The sequence below is a fragment of the Pan troglodytes genome, chromosome 23 (assembly GCF_028858775.2).
Source record: "Pan troglodytes isolate AG18354 chromosome 23, NHGRI_mPanTro3-v2.0_pri, whole genome shotgun sequence".
Taxonomy (NCBI): domain Eukaryota; kingdom Metazoa; phylum Chordata; class Mammalia; order Primates; family Hominidae; genus Pan; species Pan troglodytes.
The window spans coordinates 40,380,311-40,401,148 of record NC_086016.1 but is presented as its reverse complement, the minus strand read 5'-3'; the positions used below and the strand labels follow the sequence as shown (position 1 = coordinate 40,401,148).

Below are 20,838 nucleotides of genomic sequence, written 5' to 3'. Positions count from 1 at the left end.
TTTTTCTAACGCTTTGCAGTTTGACCTTTGCTGTTTTTTAATAACTTGTGAGATCGAAGTTTAGCAGTTGTGTTGGGTTCCTATTCCCTTCCACTTCTTACTCAAAAAAAGGAACTAATACACCACTTAGAAAAAATTTGTAGAAAACTTTTCTCCCCTTTACCCTGAGGAATCTATTTTGGTAACAGGTCAAAATTTTTTTCCAGGTAGTAGGGGAGGAAGGAGGAGCAGTGAAGGTTTTGACTTTGACTGCCTTTACTTTTTTAAGGTGGGGGTAGATTTGCATTTTCTTTGTAAGCCTCTATTTTTGGCAGGAAAACTTCAGAGAGGAGTAGGAGCCCCTAATCCCCTTCCAGTGGACTTGTTTTGGAGGAAATCTGAAAATAAGACTTAATCATCAAGTCACTTATAGACTGATGAAATAATTAAGGAATATAATGGCCTGGCAATGACTAAGTCCTTCTATCTCCTCATTGCAGGTACATGCTTATCTCTTTTTTCTCTCTTAACAACATTTATTATGAAATGGCATGTTTTTGCCACAGCAGGGTAGCCATTTCCCAACCCTGGAGCACTCTTAATTCTGAGATGCCTGATTAGAACCTCAGGGGTCCCAAAAGATGTGCTGTTTTCCCACTTTATAAAATTACATTATTTTCTCACAGTTGTCACAAACATGATATTGGTTGATAAGAACTTTGGAGTAGTTTTAATGACTCTTGACTGCCTGAAAGATGCCACTTTAAAAAAGGAGCTACTTTTAGCTGACTCTATTTGAAAGTAAATGATTGGACCCTTTTTATGTTTTATATGAAGCTTTGTTTCCATTTGCTTAAAAAAAAATTAAAATTGTCCCATCTCCTGTATGCCCATATGGCCTGTATGTTATAGATTTTGAGGTTGCTGGGTATGATTTGTTTTAAATCGTTCCTTCCTAATTTCCCATTTCAGTTTAATCCCTGAGCAGAATGTTTAATGAATGAATTGGGAAGGTGAAGCTGAAGGACTGAGCAATGGCTGTTTTCAAGCCTTAGAATTAGAAAGTAGGAATGGAAAACACGAGAGAGTTGCATAAACTGAGTATTCCACTAATAAAATAAATGTAATAAGATTTTAAATCCAGTTACTTCAATTGAAATCTAAAAACAGAATAGTTTTTAGATTACTGGGATATTAAAAAGTAAAAACCTGAAAGGTATTTACAGAACAGCTACCAACATGGAATTAAAGGAATCTCAATCTTGTTAAATATTCTGAAGAGTGAAGGGTTTGGTTACAGCATGTAAATTAAACTTGAGACAATGGCGGGTGGAGGGGTCTTGATCCGCACACCTCTTCTCCAGATTCTGCGGGGGGGAGGGGTGTTAACATTTAAATACACTTGGAAGAAAAAAAATTTATTACACAAAGGAAATTTCTTGAATTCGGGTGAAGGAAGCCTGATTATTGAATATCACTTAATGGCCTCATTTTAGAGGCAGTATAAAAACTTTTCTGAAATGCTCATGTTTTTGGAGTAAGGTGAACTGGGTTATTTTTCCCCAACCAGTAATAACGGACAAATTTGCGGTGGTATCTGGGGCAAAGGTTTTTGAATTTAGACCATGAGGAGAGATAGAAATCTGACTTTAAGAAAGTGGAAGAACGGGGACCATTCTTTCCTAAAATCTGCAGCTCACGATGACATGCTCAATTCTTGTACACATCTATCTTCCAGATAAATAGGGGGGAAGCCCCCGCTAGCCAGCTGCTGCCACATACTACCCTTTTATATTTAACGTTGGAATGCTTTCCATTTGAACATTTGTTGACTGACTGTTCTGAACATCTCCATTACTTCCTGCCCAGGGTATCAGCATAATTGAGTTACTGGAAATTTGGGGACAGTTTGGTAATTTTATGATAAAGTTGAGAAATAAAATTACTAAACCTGAAAAGGCAGCTGAAGAAGTTGTATGAGAGAGTTAGTTGGATTCCTTACTTAGCCTTTGTTCTTATTAAGCTTTACAAAACTTGTTTCTGACCTCCACATGACTGTACTTCCTATAGAAAAGCTCCCTCAGACTCAGAAGCTAGGTTTTTAACAGACTCGTGTAGTGTTTCTGTATTGGTGTTCCATTATTTTCTGGTGTGTATGGAAACCTTTGGAATTTAAAATGTAGTTAAATGGACTGGAAATGTAGACTCTAGACATTTCTTGAATCAGCATTAGGAATAATAGTTACTTTTACTTCTACCTCTATCAAATAAGGATAACATAAAGCATCTCAGTTATACTGAAGAAGTGTTTCTCTTTCTTTTGTAATCAATATAGAGTTTTTCTTCAGTTTATAAATCGACTGAACAATGATTGTATTATTAATTGAAAGGAGACTTTCCCCCTTGATTTTGAAAGCAAACAGGTGACTGGAAAGAGCCAGATATACAACTTTAGTATGTAGTCAGCAAAAGATAGGATGGGGAGGGGAATACTTAAATCTTGCAGAAGAATGATCTTATGCCTTAAAAGGCATTGCCTAAGCTTGTATTTAGCTAGGTTACTTGAATTGTGTTTAATTCAGAGCGCTCATTGGAAAAAGTGGTATGGTGTACTGGTCTAGTAGTGGGTATAGTTATTTGTGTGTGTATATATATATATAGATAGATGTGTGCATACACACGTTCAGTGTTTTCATTGCAGAGAGTTAGTGCAGGTAAAGATAGAACAGTTTATTAACAGTTAATTAATTTGCTGAAATCTTTTTTTTTGGTGCAGTTAGGCCTGTCAAATTTTTACAGATATTTAAGGTTGTACTGGTTAAGTAGTAGTAATAGGAGAAAATGGATAGCAATGCTTAATCTTGCTTAATTAAAGTTTTTAAAAATTCTCTTTCCTTATAACTTTTTTTCAGATCAGGATGTTTTTAAAAACCACTTTGCAGATGACAGTATCTGTTAATATTGAAACTAAAACTAGTATGTTATACTTTAAGTTCTTACTAAGATCCCTTAACTGACCTTAACTGATTTAGGATGAATTCAGGCAGTTTCTAGTTAATGACACTCAAATATGCTATATGATTATATTTTTATAGTACTTTGGTCTCTAATCCTATTTAAAATTGGTAATTTATGAACAATTTCAGCAAAATGAAATTATTTCCTTTACAAGCTTCCCAAGTTGAAGAGTTTAGGTTGTAACCTTAAATATAAACTTTGAATATTCCAATCTTTTTCTTTCGCTTAACTTGGAAGCGTCTTTCCACAGCTAAATTAGGAAAGTTGGGTTGACCATTTAGCCTCATGGGTGTGACCCCTAGTAATTTCCTTGAAACAGTGTTGAAGAATTTAGAGCATTAAAAATAAAAAATAAAAAAACCTGTAGCTTTTTGATTGTTAGTAGATGGCTATGCAGAGTTTTCTCCACTTGTCAAATTAAGAAAAAATACTGTGTGTAAAAGACAGAGGAAAAACTTTCAGAGAAAATGTAAACTTCTAGCAAGATCTTGGAGATAATTTTGTAGTTTTCAGGGTACAAATGCATTGGCCAGAGAATAGCAATTTAAGTGGAATTTTTTAATAACTCCTTATTTGGACACCTCAGTAACTTGGGGAAAAGTAGCTTTGTTAGCAGTATGACAAATTGTGTATAAATATAATTTTTCTGTGTTTTTGAGGACTTTGAATACCTTATTGCTTCGTATTATGGTAGATACATATTCCATATCAACAGTGTAAGATAACCTATTAAGCAGAAGAAACAAAGAGGCTGTGCTGTTTCTAAAAGTTAACAGTTTGAGTACATCAGGATGTAAAGAAAAATATTCCCAAGTTACAGTAATTGTCAGCAAAGTGGCTGTTGTACCTAGTTAGTTGTACTTCAGCACAGATTACTGTGCTTTTTATTAAGCAGTGTATAATGTGTCCTATTTGCTAATTTCAAGATCTATAGGTAGTGGTAGAATTCATGGTAGCTTTAGTGACAAATCAGAGTGTAATTAGTGACCTAAAGAACATCACACTTCTATTCCAGCCTTTTGTAGCAGTGTGGTTCCTGCTGGGTTTCAAAGATTACGCTCTGGTAAATTTTAAAAGTATCTACTGAAATAATCCCAATAGAAGTTTCTTTCAAAATATGGCTATACTCAATAGTCCACTTGCCTTAGGTGTTGGGGGTATATGAGTTAAGTTCTGTCGTTTACCTGTGTAAAGATTTTAAACTGTTTTTAAACATTGGAAAACATTTTTGTGAAGTACTTGTCAGTAAGCTTAGCGTGTTCGTAATGCTCACTTTCTTGCAAGCTAGAAGCATTTAGATTATAGTCTTGGATTATAATATCCTCCTTTTCCCCTCCAGTTCTTTGTCGAGAAAGACAATTTACTTTATCAGCAGTGCCATCCGTTTACTGCTGCCTTCTGTGTGCAGGAGTGTGGAGAGCTGGAGGCTTCTGGGAAGGCTTGTGTTTGTGCACACACCCCATTCAATTGGAATGGTGATTTGCTGTTAGTAGATTAGAATTTCTATTTTGCTGTATTCTGTTATTAACGTCTTTATTGTTACAACCACTTTAACGATTACTGATGAGCAAATTGGTTTTAAGCGATGTAAACCTGGTTTAAAGTATTATTCATTGTCTTAGCGTTTAAGGAAGTGTTTTGTCTAGTATGTTAGCAGTTTCTAAGTCAAGAGCTGAAGACATTTGCTGTCAGAGATAGCCCTAGGATGCCCAGCATTTTTGTTTTGGAGGGTCGTAAGGAGAGTGAGTATAAATCCAAATAGTGCAGTTTTTGTTTTGCTTGTGCTGATCAACTTTATGGTGTGATTAAATACAATTTTTTAAATTATGCTCTTGAAATTGTACTCTTAAAATTGCAGAATGGCAATTAGATGGCAGTCACTGATAGCCATGTAGAAGTTTTGATGAACATGCAACTTAATTTTAATTTCTGATCAGTTACGTTTAGTGACTGTGGCCAAACGTGCATACTGATTCTACACGTGTGCTAATTCCATGACGTTTATTCACCAGCTGTGTGTCACGTGCCTAATCCTGTGTCAGGCACCTTGTTCCAGGCATTGGGGGCAGCAGTGGACAAGGCAACAGAGTCTCCATCCTGAGGTGTTACTTTTAGAAAAAGACAGTTACAAGCAAACAAACAGGATGGTTTTAGATCTGGACAGAGGTTTTCAGAGGAAGTCATCCTTGAGCTGTCAGAATGCTTTGGGGGTAGGGTGTGCTGGGTAGTCAGGGATGGCACATTTGGGGTGCCTAAGGATTGCTGTGGCCCTGGGAGCCTAGGACAGTTGGTCACAATTGACTATTAGAGTCAGTCTCAGAAGCTTTCCTGGAGAGAGAATTGCTGCTGTTTTGCCAGGAGGGTTTCTTTCCCCATCTGACCACACAAGAAGACCCCTTGGCCTAGAATGCCTGCCCTCATCTCCAGGTCTCCCAGGCTGTTCACCCTCCCAGGCAAAGTGGAAGCTTCCTCTGTCCTAAGATCGTTTCCCACTGAACCTCCTTCCTTGTCCTTCACTGCAGAGAAATAATCCTACAAGGTCTTGTGTGGAGAGTGATGGTAACTTCTTTAACCCAGATAATTGAGAATTGGAACCAAAACATCTGTCTATTAATAAATATTTTCAGTAACTAAGTTATGCTGTTTCCCTGAGTGGGAAATAACACTCCATCATATTTCTTTTTTTTTTTTGAGCAAGAGTGGGGAGTCAAAGTCTCGCTCTGTTGCCCAGGCTGGAATGCAGTGGCGCGATCTTGGCTCACTGCAACCTACACCTCCTGGGTTCAAGTGATTCCCAAGTAGCTGGGATTACAGGTGTGTATTACCATGCCCAGCTAATTTTTGTATTTTTAGCAGATAAGGGGTTTCACCATGTTGGCCAGGCTGGTCTCCAACTCCTGACCTCAAGTGATCCACCCACTTCGGCTTCCCAAAGCATTGGGAGTACAGGTGTGAGCCACTATGCCCGGCCTCACATCATATTTCTAATCCCGAGACTGTAGAGCTGGTGTCTCTTTTTGGAAAGGATGTCAGTAGAGAAGTGGAGTTCCCCAAAATTACAGTTTCACATATTAGTCAAGTTTCTAAAATACAGTAATAATGTTGAGAGCTGACATAGGGACTAACTTAGTTTTTTTTTTTTCAAATTCTCACCTAACTTTGATTTTGCTAAATAAGGACATTTAAAAAAACCCAAAAAACTCCACTATTGCCTATTGCCACTGTTTGATTTTTTAAAAAATAAGCATATTTTAGCATCTACAAATAGGAAGGACCTCAAATAAATGAGTCTTTGTTCTTGGCCAGGGAAAACAGTGTTGTCAGCATTTGATAACTGTTTTTCTAGGGTATGTGCTGTTATTCAGTTAAAACCTTGCCTGGGACGCTAGCATTCAGTAGATACTTGTTGAATAAGCAAATGAAACTTAAGCTTCTATGTATAGAAACGTAAGTCACTTCACATTCTGATTAGCAGAGTAATTGAATATTCTTTTCAGTGTGTAGCTCTATCCCCAGAACCACAGAATATTGGAACTGTAAAGGCCATCCTATAGTTTAACCAACTGCGTTAAATAGATAATAGAAAGATGTGGTATGTGGCAGTGACAACTTGAAGGTTGTGACTAGAACTCGGGTCTCTGGAGTGTTCTATTATATCACACCAAGCTCGTCACCAGCCCATGTGTTGATCCTCCATTGTGATAGCAACAAAGAAGAGACTTCAGGACATTCTTTCCTTTACCCTAATCCTTGATTAGAAAAGCTTAATGTTAAAGATCTAGTTTATTCAAAACTAAAGATAACAAGGAGTATGAGAATTTCTATTTCGGAGTGTAAAGGAGGAGATGTTTCCTTGGCTTCTCTGAGCCTACAGGCCTTCCTTGCCCTTTAAGGAAGTAGAGAGAGGGAGGAAAGTAAAGTATGCTTTTGTTTTTTAAGGTTACTTTGCTGGGAGTAGTTTGCATGCCTTTTGGTTTTCTTGGGTGGAATTAACTGACTTAAGTTTTAAGTAGTTGGGACTATTTAGAAACAATGCCTATCCAATGTTTGCCATAAAGGCAGAGGGTATTGGCTTTAGAAGTTAATTCTTCTCCAGGAGTGAAAATTAGCTTCTAAACCAGAAGCAACAGAGCTAAATAAAGTAATTTTCCACCTGGCCAGTGCATGATGTGAAAGGTAGATTAAAAAAATGAGAGGACCCATTTTCTGATGAAAGACTAAGCCATGTTCAAACAGCCCTGTTGAGGATTTTATTTTAAATCTATACATTCACAAAGGAGCTTTGTGTATGTCTTTCCCTATTTGTTGTTTGGACTAGGAAGCCCCACCCAGTGCTTGTTGAAGGCAGAAAGTTGTGGAAAGCAAGCCGGGATTTGAACAGTGGATTGAGGTTTTGAATATCCAGTGGACCAAAATATATCAGGGTTTCCCTGGCCAAGATGAGTGACCATTCTGAGGTGTTAAGTATTTCTTGCATGGGGATTTTAGGAAAAGTTTCTGTATTTCTGTGCTCATTTTGTTGACCTCTGTATGTGCAAAATCTCTAAGGGGGTGTTTGGGCACTTAGATTGGATGCAGATTTGTTTGTATATGAAACAAATTTTAAATTGTTTTGTATACACTGGATTTAAAATATTTTACTAAAGTGTTTTAATGTTTTCATCTTAATTTTCACAGTTCTTATAGTCTTTAGATTTAGGGAGGCTGCGGATGGCATCCACATGTGCATTTTAGTGGCATTTAAAATGTATTCAGCTGAATTGAACAATTTCTGACCTAAAACTTGACATCTTAGATTTAAGTCGGTAAAGCACTGATTTAAACTGGATTTTAACTGGATGAAATTCTGATTTAATAAGTGTACTGACTGGATAAAATGCCAGTGATTTAATTAACAAGCACATTTAACAGGATGCCCTATATATTAGTTAAAAGTGAAGCAATTGAATTAGGTACCATTTCAAAATGGTTGCTATACCCACTCACTCTCTCTATCCTCCAATTACGGTATATTTTGAAATGGTTGCTTTTCCCTTTTCCTTGTGTAAAGAGCCTGAGGAAATTTTCTTCAGCCTTCATCGTGAGAACCTGGTGGGGTTTCTGGAAGTAAAATTCATGAAAGTATAAGGGGCCCCCAAGACGGGACTCCAACAAGTTTTTAACTCTCAAGCTAGTCCACACTCAGCCACCAGTAAATTTATTGATTACCATTGAAGTGTTCCTACCCGTTACTGGCTCTGTGGCTTCTGCTCTCAGGTAAACTGTGATTTTCTATAGTCACCCATCTCTCTAGTTTTTGAGAAGGTGGTTTCCCTGTGACCTCTATTCTCGGACAGATCTAAGAAAAGTTGTTGATTTTCAGTTTATCTTTTTTTCCGTTGTGAAGATGGGAGTGATGACTTCCAAGTTCTCTACGTGTTGGAGTGGGAACTGGAAGACCTAATTAACTTCTTAAGAAACGGTCAAACTGTTTTCCAGAGTGGATCTAGCACTTTACATTGCTGGCATTGTATGAGAGTTTCAGTTTCTCTCTATCTTTGTCAACACGCCATCTTTCTAACTTTAGACATTCTAATAGGTATCTAGTGGTTTCTTATTATAGTTTTAATCTGCATTTCTCTAATAGCTAGTGATGATGACCATTTTTTCATTTGCTTATTTGCCAGTTGCAAATCTTTATTAGTGAAGTATCTGTTCACATATTTTGCCCATTTTTTAAAAGTTGGGTTGTTTTCTTACAATTGAAGTTTATTTTTTCTTATACTCAAAATTTTAGTTGACACATAATAAATTGTACATATTTATGAGGTACAATGTGATGTTTCAGTACATTTTACATTGCATAATGATCAAATCATGGTAATTAGCATATCCATTGCCTTAAACATTTACCATGTCTTTGATGTAAGAATATTCAAAATCCTCTCTTCTAGCTAGAACATGAATGTATTTTAAATGTACAACTATTTGTTTTCTCACAATCCTATAAAATGATAGCTTGAGTCAATGAGTTATCCCCCCAAATCCTATCAACCTTGTCTATTTTAGTGAAATTTAATATTGTCTAGAAAACACTAAACAAACATAGTTATTCAGAGCGGATAACTGAGCCCTCTGGTTATTCTCTCTAACCCACAAAGGAAGCTGAACACTTGATGTAAACTTCTTCATCAGAGTAAATAATAAGAATCCCCTCCATTACATACAAAAGAAAAAATAACTGGAGAGAGAGTCTCTGCTCTGAGGTTATTATCCTGTGGTCTTTGGTTTTGGAACATTCTCCCCCACCCCATGCCCTTCTCCCTCATCTTTAATGAGTATCTGTATGTATGGCAGAACAGTATGTTTTTTTTTTATTATTATACTTTAAGTTTTAGGGTACATGTGCACAATGTGCAGGTTAGTTACATATGTATACATGTGACATGCTGGTGCGCTGCACCCACTAACTTGTCATCTAGCATTAGGTATATCTCCCAATGCTATCCCTCCCCCCTCCCCCCACCCCACAACAGTCCCCAGAGTGTGATGTTCCCCTTCCTGGGTCCATGTGTTCTCATTGTTCAATTCCCACCTATGAGTGAGAATATGCGGTGTTTGGTTTTTTGTTCTTGCGATAGTTTACTGAGAATGATGATTTCCAATTTCATCCATGTCCCTACAAAGGACATGAACTCATCATTTTTTATGGCTGCATAGTATTCCATGGTGTATATGTGCCACATTTTCTTAATCCAGTCTATCATTGTTGGACATTTGGGTTGGTTCCAAGTCTTTGCTATTGTGAATAGTGCCGCAATAAACATACGTGTGCATGTGTCTTTATAGCAGCATGATTTATAGTCCTTTGGGTATATACCCAGTAATGGGATGGCTGGGTCAAATGGTATTTCTAGTTCTAGATCCCTGAGGAATCGCCACACTGACTTCCACAATGGTTGAACTAGTTTACAGTCCCACCAACAGTGTAAAAGTGTTCCTATTTCTCCACATCCTCTCCAGCACCTGTTGTTTCCTGACTTTTTAATGATTGCCATTCTAACTGGTGTGAGATGGTATGTCATTGTGGTTTTGATTTGCATTCCTCTGATGGCCAGTGATGATGAGCATTTTTTCATGTGTCTTTTGGCTGCATAAATGTCTTCTTTTGAGAAGTGTCTGTTCATGTCCTTTGCTCACTTTTTGATGGGGTTGTTTGTTTTTTTCTTGTAAATTTGTTTGAGTTCATTGCAGATTCTGGATATTAGCCCTTTGTCAGATGAGTAGGTTGCGAAAATTTTCTCCCATTTTGTAGTTTGCCTGTTCACTCTGATGGTAGTTTCTTTTGCTGTGCAGAAGCTCTTTAGTTTAATTAGATCCCATTTGTCAATTTTGGCTTTTGTTGCCATTGCTTTTGGTGTTTTAGACATGAAGTCCTTGCCCATGCCTATGTCCTGAATGGTAATGCCTAGGTTTTCTTCTAGGGTTTTTATGGTTTTAGGTCTAACGTTTAAGTCTTTAATCCATCTTGAATTGATTTTTGTATAAGGTGTAAGGAAGGGATCCAGTTTCAGCTTTCTACATATGGCTAGCCAGTTTTCCCAGCACCATTTATTAAATAGGGAATCCTTTCCCCATTTCTTGTTTTTCTCAGGTTTGTCAAAGATCAGATAGTTGTAGATATGCGGCATTATTTCTGAGGGCTCTGTTGTGTTCCATTGATCTATATCTCTGTTTCGGTACCAGTACCATGCTGTTTTGGTTACTGTAGCCTTGTAGTATAGTTTGAAGTCAGGTAGTGTGATGCCTCCAGCTTTGTTCTTTTGGCTTAGGATTGACTTGGCGATGCAGGCTCTTTTTTGGTTCCATATGAACTTTAGTTTTTTCCAATTCTGTGAAGAAAGTCATTGGTAGCTTGATGGGGATGGCATTGAATCTGTAAATTACCTTGGGCAGTATGGCCATTTTCACGATATTGATTCTTCCTACCCATGAGCATGGAACGTTCTTCCATTTGTTTGTATCCTTTTTTATTTCCTTGAGCAGTGGTTTGTAGTTCTCCTTGAAGAGGTCCTTCACATCCCTTGTAAGTTGGATTCCTAGGTATTTTATTCTCTTTGAAGCAATTGTGAATGGGAGTTCACTCATGATTTGGCTCTCCGTTTGTCTGTTGTTGGTGTATAAGAATGCTTGTGATTTTTGTACATTGATTTTGTATCCTGAGACTTTGCTGAAGTTGCTTATCAGCTTAAGGAGATTTTGGGCTGAGACAATGAGGTTTTCTAGATATACAATCATGTCGTCTGCAAACAGGGACAATTTGACTTCCTCTTTTCCTAATTGAATACCCTTTATTTCCTTCTCCTGCCTAATTGCCCTGGCCAGAACTTCCAACACTATGTTGAATAGGAGTGGTGAGAGAGGGCATCCCTGTCTTGTGCCTGTTTTCAAAGGAAATGCTTCCAGTTTTTGCCCATTCAGTATGATATTGGCTGTGGGTTTGTCATATAGCTCTTATTATTTTGAGATACAAATGAATTTAAAGGAGCAACCAAGGAGGCACCTGCGAAAGAAAGGTGAGTAATAGATAGTTAAAAAAAGTCACCCATCAGCATAAGTGTGCATAGAACTATACACACACACAGGCACATGAGCAAATATATCCATCCATCCATCATCCATCCATTCATCCATCTATCCATCCACGCTTCTCTTCACCACACAAACTACACAAACTAATCCATGCACAGGATGGAAACCTAAAATAAGGAGAAAGGAAACTGATGGACATTTGTGGAATTTACTCTCAGGAGCCTGCATGGCCATAGAGATTTTTTTTTTTTTTTTTAACAGAGTTTCCAATTCGTCTCATTGTAGCATTTGTTAGTAACTTTGCATCCTTCTTTGGTGGAGTTGTATAAAAAGGAGCTGGTCATAGGAGAGTTGCCTCTTCCTGTTAGTGTATTTGCCTCCCTTAGTTCCTACTAAGCAGTTTTTTTATGGGACTCAGATTTCTGACAGGAATTAATTGGTTTCTGTCTAGAGTAATAAAAGCTAATTTTCCAAAAAAGTAAATTTAGAATCGTGTCTCCTATCTGACTGTATTCTTTTATCATCCTCTAGCCCACACACAGGTGAATTTAAAGGAGCAGCCCTGGTGTCACCTATCAGTAAAAGGTGAGTTATAAATACATGAAGACACACGTATGCATAAGAGTGCTTAGAGCTATACACACACCAAGCACATACACAAATATATCCATCCATCTTCATCCATACACACTTTTGTCAACACATTTACACAAACAAACCCATGCGCAAAATGGAAACACAAAACCCGGAGACAGATGGACATTTGTGGAATTTACTCTCAGGAGCCTGCATGGCCATACAGAGTGTTTTTTAACAGGGTTTCCAATTCTCATTGTAGCATTTGTAGATAACTTTGCATCCTTTTTTGAAGGAGTTGTATAAGGAGGTCAGTTGGTAGGAGAGCTGCTTCTTCCTGTTAGTGTATTTGTCACCCTCAATTTCTAGTAGGCAATTTTTCAAGGGATTCAGGTTTCCTGAGTTTGAGACCCTACCATAGTGTTCCAAGAAAGGAGAGAATCCTATTTGCAACATGGAGGAGATAGCAGCCAATAAGGAGTAGTGAAGCCCTGGGAAAAAAAGAACAGAGCTAATGGAACGTGGACTTGTCCCACACCCTCGAGAGCTCTGTCCACATGTGAGGTTGGTGCCTAGACCCAACCCAAACCCATCACCTCACTGGATGCCACTTTCCTCAGGTGTGCGGGTACTTCACTGTGTCTCATGGGCAGGAGAGACTAGCATGATCAGTGAAAGGAAGGAGGTGGTGGAGGGTTTTCCCAGTCATGTGAAAACCTCTCCTGGAAATAAATCATAAAGTTGTAAGTAATATGGAAAACCTGATTCAAGTTAATTACAGTGTAATGCTCAAGAAACCTTGCAAAATGAATGAAGATTTTACAGAAGGAATAAAAGGATTGTGTTTAATCAGTGGCTGATTAAGGAAACATCTAGGTGAGAATTCTGTAGTTGCTCATTAAGCAATAGCATGTGAGTTTTGTATGCAGTACTGATTTTTAAGCCAATAAATAAATTTTTAAAAGAATTTATTTTATAGGATGTTGGAGACATGGGCAAATTAAAATGTATTTCTATTATTATTATTATTATTATTTGAGATGAAGTCTCGCTGTTGCCCAAGCTGGAGTGCAGTGGCGCGATCTCGGTTCACTGTAACCTCCATCTCCCGGGTTCAAGCGATTTTCCTGCCTCAGCCTCCTGAGTAGCTGGGACTGCAGTCACGTGCCACCATGCCAGACTAATTTTTTGTATTTTTGGTAGGGGCGGGGTTTCACTATATTGGCCAGGCTGGTCTTGAACTCCTGCCCTCGTGATCCACCCACCTCAGCCTCCCAAACTGCTGGGTTTACAGTCATGTGAGCCACGGCGCCTGGCTAAAATGTATTTCTAATATGTACATAGGTTTAATTTATATATAATTTAATTAATCTCTGATTAACTGACCATTGATAAATGAGTCTCTGTTAATTGTTGGACTTCACTTACTGGGCTTATGTGGTAGGATTTGCATACCCTTACTTATTACATATGTATATATTTCATATTTATGGAAAATCTACTCCTTTTGGTGCAAAAAATGTATTTGCTAATAGTGTCAAAAAAGAGAAATTCATTATATGTCTATGTACCTTTTTACTCCATCAGCACTGCCTTCAGTGAAATGACAACAGTAACACATGAACGGACCTTCCACAAAATTTGAGGTTTAAGTAAATAAAAAGCTAGATATAAACACACACATAGACACACACAAAAGTATACATGTAGAAAAGAGAGATTCAGATTTGGGAAGTTCATTGTATGGAGCATCCATAACAATACAGAGTGTTTTAGACACTGTTTTCTAAAGTCTTATTACTGTAGTATCTGCATGTACCTTTCTTTCTTTGATCTAGTTGGATAAAAGAGGAATAGGTCTTAAGAGGAATGCTTCTTATTCCTATTCCATTGGTCACCCTTATTTAGCAGCACCCTGAAACCTTAGGAAAATATGAGAACGTGTGTATTGTATGACGCTCTACTAGAGTGAGCCAAAAGAGGCAACAGTCCTATTTGGTGCAAGGAGGAGGTAACAGTGGGCAGGGAGCTGAAGAGCTCTCAACAGAAAAGAACAAAGCTAATAGACCCCTGGTCTCTTCGTCTGTTACCACATGAGGCTACTGCCCCAAAGGTAAACCCACCATCAGATTGTATGGAGGCCCTGCCTTGGGTCTGTAGTTACTTAACCCTATCTGAGGGGCAGGAAAGACATCCATGATTGGTGAAGAGTTACTAGTGGTATTTGAACGTGAGAAGGCAGAAAATTACAAGGGCAAGCAAGGTGGGTGTTTACAAACTGAAGTTGATTTTATGTAAATTTTGCCAGAAACAGTAACTTGGGTATTAGGTTTAGGAGTAAAGAAATGTATATAAACTTGATTCATTAAGTTTTTTTCACAGGCTGAAAAATTCCATTACAAACATCTAAAACCTCATTTCCAGAGAAAAATTAAATACCATGTTTCAAATAAATAACTGATTAATGTCCATTTTTCAGGGTAACTAGATTATAAATTGTAGAATAATTATTGCTAATTTGTATCAGAAAATTAAGTCTAGGATAACATGTGGAGTCTTGCTGTGTTCATTTTTAATCCTTTAGCTATTACCCCATTGAATTAAAAAGAGTAATGTGTGGTAGAGTCATCAATGATGGGCGAGATTTCAAAATACAGAGAGAAAGAAGAGAGGCATATATTAAGATTGGTAAAATTCACTCACAAATGAAGTAATAAAGAACTGCACTTAAATTGTGATTCATTAGATTGTTTGTTAAGGCCCAAGAGCACCTTTACATAATATAAGGTTTTCTTCTAGGAAAAAATGATATATTAATAGTAGATTCCAAATCATTGACATATAAATTTTCAGAGTTCAGCCAGTTTATGAATGTAGAGCAATTGTACATAATTTCAACCAGAAAAGTATGTCTCTGAAGTCACTTGACCTGATGTGTACATTTTTAATCGTTAGCACTGGCCTGGATAAAATGACATCAGTAGTCTTTCGCTAATTTGATATATCTTTGATATAACTCACCTTTCAATGGTGGTGTCATTGAAAACTACTGATGTTATTAATTTGGGTCAGTGCTAAAGGATATATCCACACACACACAGACATATAACACATATGTATATATGTGTGTGTATATATATACACAGATATATCTTTTAGCTATATATGTAGTATATATAGATATATGTATTTGTGTGTATATATACACATATCTATATACATGTCTATATACATGTCTACATATGTGCATATTTAAATGTGTGTATATATATCTATATATAGATATATTCTTTAGCACTGACCCAAATTAATAACATCAGTAGTCATATATATATCCTTTAATATATATATGAGCATGTGCGTATATATATATGTAAACATATGTATATATCCTTTAGCATATATATGTATATATACACATATATAGTTTATATATACATATATGTGTGTGTATATGCAGGTATATCTTGTTTTATTGTGCTTTACTTTATTGCCCCTCAGATGTTACTTTTTTGTAAACTGAAGGTTTGTAGCAACCCTACATTGAGCAAGTCTCCTGGTTTTATTTTTCCAACAACGTGTTCTCACTTTGTGTCTCTGTCACATTTTAATAATTCTTGCAATATTCCAAACTTTTTATTATCATATCTGTTATGGTGATCTGTGATCATTGATCTTTGATGTTACTATTGTAATTGTTTTGGGGCAACACGAACCATGTCCATATTAAGATGACAAGCCTAATCAATGACATGTTTGTTCTGACTGCTCCACTGACTAGCCATTCCCCCATCTCTCTCCTTCTCCTTGGGCCTCCCTATTCCCTGAGACACAACAATATTGAAAGTAGGCCATTTAATAAGCCTATGATGGTCTTTGAGTGTCCTAGTGAAAGGAAGAGTCACATGTCTCTCACTTTAAACCAAAAGCTAGAAATGATTGTGAGGAAGGCTAGACTTCTTGCACCAGTTCAGCCAAGTTGTGAATGTAAAACAAAAACAAAAACAAAAACCAAAACAAAACAAAACAGAAAAGCCAAAAAAACTTCTTGAAGAAAATTAAGACTGCTACTCCAGTGAACATACAAATGTTGAGAAAGCAAAACAGTCTGATTGCTAATATGGAGAATGTTTTAGTGGTCTGGATAAAGGATCAAACCAGCCACAGCATTCCCTTAAGCCAAAGCCTAATCCAGGACAAGGCCCTCACTCTCTTTGATTCAGTGAAGCCTGGGAGAGGTAAGGAAGCTGCAGAAGAAAAGCTTGAAGCTAAAAGGTTGGTTCATGAGGTTTAAGGAAAGAAGCCATCTCCATCACATAAAAGTGCAAGGTAAACAGCAAGTGCCAATGCAGAAGCAGCTGCAAGTTACCCAGAAGATCTAGCTGAGATAATTGATGAAGGTGGCCAAACTAAACAACACATTTTCAGTGTAGACAAGATAGCCTTTTATTGGAAGAAGTTGCCATCTAGGACTTTTATATTTAGAGAGGAGAAGTCAACGCATGGTTTCACATCTTCAAAGCACAGGCCAATTCTCTTGTTAGGGGCTAATGAAGCTGGTGACTTTTAAGTTGAAGCCAGCAATCATTGACTATTCTGAAAATCCTGGGGCCCTTATGAATTATGCTAAATCAAGCAAGATGGGTGACTAGAGATGCCTGGTGCTCATCTCCCCTACAAAAAAGAACCGAGGCAAGAAATACACATCTAAGATTTGATTAGAGTATCAAAGGGATAGTCCTGGAGTGCAGCAAAGGAGTGGAGACACATCTGTGGTGACTGGAAGTTGCCACAGCATGGAAGCACTCAGCCTGTGCAGCCCCTTCTGCTCCATCTGGATTGAATTGGCCCAGAGATAGGAGGGACTTCTCATTGCAGGGTGAAGGTAGGCAGAAGATCCCCACCAGCCCCACTGCCATCACAAACACAAAGTCTTTACAACAGGAGAATCTCACAGTCTTTGCAAGCCCTCCGGCCAGTTTGGAGTATTGCCAAGAATTGGCACAGCTGCATGTCCTGGACTAGGAGTACAAGGTGAAGACTTCCCACCCCCAGAGACTTAAGCTGCAGCAACACAGCACCATCTTGAGACCAGAGTCATCTCTTGAGTGTGCCCTCCTCTGGGGGCCAGTAGCCACTGTGCCTCTCCAGCACTGGAGCTTTATCTTCAGTACACCAAGCCCACATGGGTGGGTTAAAGCCACAATCCCAGCTGTGTGGAGGTTGGTCCCAGGACTGGCTGTAACTCAAGTAATGCAGTGGAGGGAAATCAACCCCCACCACCACACTTCCAGACAGAGGAATAATCTGCAGTCCCATCCAGGGTAAATTCACTCTTCAGACAGCCAAACCACTACATGCCCTCTCCCAAGTGGGAGAGGCCCCTAAGCCTCTGAGCAGCTGATACACCCCCAGGTCAACAGAGTGACTATGAGCCCATGCTCAGAACCTGAGAAACAGCCTTGCAGGCCCCATCCACCACAGACATGCTCCTGGCCTGCCCAGCAGCCCTCTGCCTTTAATAAGGGCCTGAGAAACAGTCCCACAGGCTGCCCCCAGCAGGCACACCACCGAGTGGGCCTTGCACCTGTCTCTCAGACCTGAGAGACAAGCAGCTGTGTATGCCCGAGTCTCAGGGCCGAGAAACAACCCTGGGAGCTTACTCTGGCCAGTAGACTGTCAGGCCAGCTAAGCAGCCACATACCTATGTCCCAGCTTGAGGAACAGCCCTTTAGGCCACCCCCTACAGAAACACTCCCAGGCCAACTACTAAGCAGCTGTGCAACCTTGCATGAGCCTGAGAAATAGTCCTGTATCCATTCCCAGCAGATGCACCTCCAGACCAGCCAATCAGCCATGAATGTCCATGTCCTGGACCTAAGAAAGAGCTCCATGGGCTACTCCCAGAAGACATGCCCTTAGGCCAGCCGAGCAGCCTCGTGTCCACATCCTGGCTCATAGAAGCAGTCCCCTGGGCTTCCCCTGGCAGGCACCACCCAGGCCAGCTGAGCAGCAGTGTGCCCACATCCTGAGCTAGAATAGCTCTATGGACTACCCCCAGCAGACACACATCCAGGACAGCTGAGAAGTCATTTGACTGTATCCCAGGCCTGAGAAACCCCCCTCTTGGCCAGTCCTGGCAAAGATATTTTCAGTCCAGCTTAGCAGCTATGCAGCTATGCAGCTATTATATATTTGGACCATGAGTTTCCCCCAGCAGACTGGCCCCAGGCCAGATGAGCAGCTGTGTACCCACATACCAGGTATGGGAAACAGCCCTTCAGGCCACTCCTGAAGTGCATGCTTCCAGGCCAGGCAAACAGCTGTGTGTCTGTATCCTGGGCCTGAGAAACTGTCCTGCAAAGCACATCTGGCGGTCATGCCCTGGTTGAGCAGCTGCATCCCCATGCTCCTGGCTAGAGTGACAGCACCATGGCCAGCCGCATAAAGCCATACTCCAAGTTTTCTGACCCACTGTGTGCCTGCACACACCCCTACCCTGAGAAACAGCCCAGTGAGCCCACCCCTGGCAAGGCTGCACCACCATCACTACAAACTTCCTTAACCTAGGCCACTGAGTAACTTGCAAATGTTACTAGTGTGGATCACAGCTGAATAAACTACATGGAGACTACACTTACTGCATCCATGTAGAACCAAGGCCAGTATACCCCAATGAACAGACATCCAAGACCCATTCATACAAATAAATTCATACAAGTAAACCTACTCCATAAAATTGGAAAAGGTGGCTTTTTCACCAGATGCGTAGAAATCAATTTAGAAACACAGCAACCGTGAAAATGCAAGAAAACATGTCACCTACAAAGGGAAATAATAATTATCCAGTAATAGAACCCCATCATAAACATATGAAATGACAGAAAAAAGAATAATCTTAAGGAAACTCAGTGAGATGTAAGGTAATACAGATAGACAAGTCAATGAAATCAGGAAAACATGATTTGAAAGAGAAATTTAGTAAAGATACAGATATCATAAAAATAACCAAACAGCCCTAAGAGCTAAGCAGTTCAATGGATGAAATGAAAAAATACAATCAATGGCTTTACAGACAAGAACAAGCAGAAGAAATAATTTCTGAACTTGAAGACAAGTCTTTTGAAATAACACAGGCAGGCAAAAAGGGATAAAAAAGAATGAAAAAAGCCTACAGGATTTATGGGACACCATTAATTTGATCAAATATTCATATTATGGGCATTCCAGAAGGAAAAGTGTAGAGAAAATATGAGGAAAACATATTTAATAAAATAGCATGAAACTTCCTAACTCTTGAGAGAGAGCTAGACATCTAGTTCCAGGAAGATCAAAGAACCCCAAATACATTCAACCCAGACATTATAGTCAAATTGTGAAAAATCAAAGACAAAGATTTTTTAAAATAGCGAGAGAAAAGTAACACACTTATAATGGAATCCCCATTAGACTAACAGCTGATTTCCCAGCAGAAACCTTAGGCTAGAAGAGAATGGGATGATATATTCGAAGTTCTGAAAGAAAAAAAATCTTTCAGCCAAGAATATTATACCCATCACAGCTATCCTTTACAAATGAAGAAGACATAAAATCTGTCACAGATAAACAAAAACCAAGATAATTCATCACCACTAGACCAGCCTTACAAGAAATGCCCAAGGGAGTTTTACATCTGGAAGTAAAAAGATGATAACCACCATCATGAAAACATGCAAAACTTTAAAACTCACTGTTAGAGTCAATACATAAAGGAGAAAGAGAAAGGAATGAAACCTTATCCCTACAGAAAACTACCCAACTTCAAAAGTAAACAGGAAGAAAGGAATAAAACACATACAGAACAACCAGAAAACAATAAAACGTTGGAAGTAACTCCTCACCTACCAATAATAACTTTGAATGTTAATAGATTAAATACCCCATGAAGGATATAGACTGACTGAGTGGATTAAAAAATAAGACCCAACTATATTTTATCTAAAAGAAACTCACCTTACTGGTAAAGAAACACATAGACTGATAATGAAGGAATGGAAAAAGATATTCTGTGCAAATGGAAGCCAAAAGTGAGCAGGAATAGCTATACTTGTATCAGACAAAACAGAGTTCAAGTTAAAAACCATAAAAATTGACAAACAAGAATATTATGTAATAATAAAGGGTTCAATTCAGCAAGAAATATAATTGTAATATGTATATAATTGTAAATACGTATGCACTCAAACACCAGAGCACCTAGATATATAAAGCGAATATTACTAGATCTAAAGAGGGAGATAGACCCCATTACAATAAGAGTTGGGCACTTCCGTATCCCACTCTCAGCATTGGACAAATCATCTAGACAGAAAATCAACAAAGAAACATCAGACTTAAACTCCACCAAATGGACATAAATAACAAACATACAGAACATCTCACCTAACAGCTGCAGAATACACATTCTTTTCATCAGCACATGAAACATTATCCAAGATAGACCATATGTTAGGCTACAAAACAAGTCTCAACAAATTTTTAAAAATTGAAATTCTATCAGGTATCTCATCTTACCACAATGGAATAAAACTAGACATTCATAACAAGAGGAACATTCAAAACTATACAGACATATGGAAATTAAACAACATGCCCTTGAGTTACAATGAGTGAAGAAAGAAATTAAGAATGAAATTTAAGAATTCCTTGAAACAA

The 20,838-nt window shown here is 38.5% G+C and overlaps 1 non-coding gene across 1 annotated transcript in view; it reads left to right on the top strand.

The window, feature by feature from the left end:
* The window catches only part of LOC104003774 (uncharacterized), a 33,986-nt gene that overhangs the window by 3,421 nt on the left and 9,727 nt on the right, over positions 1–20,838 (top strand). Inside the window, exon 2 of the transcript XR_010155966.1 lies at positions 12,100–12,153. This is a non-coding gene — a transcript (uncharacterized LOC104003774). The remainder of the gene's footprint in view (positions 1–12,099; positions 12,154–20,838) is intronic.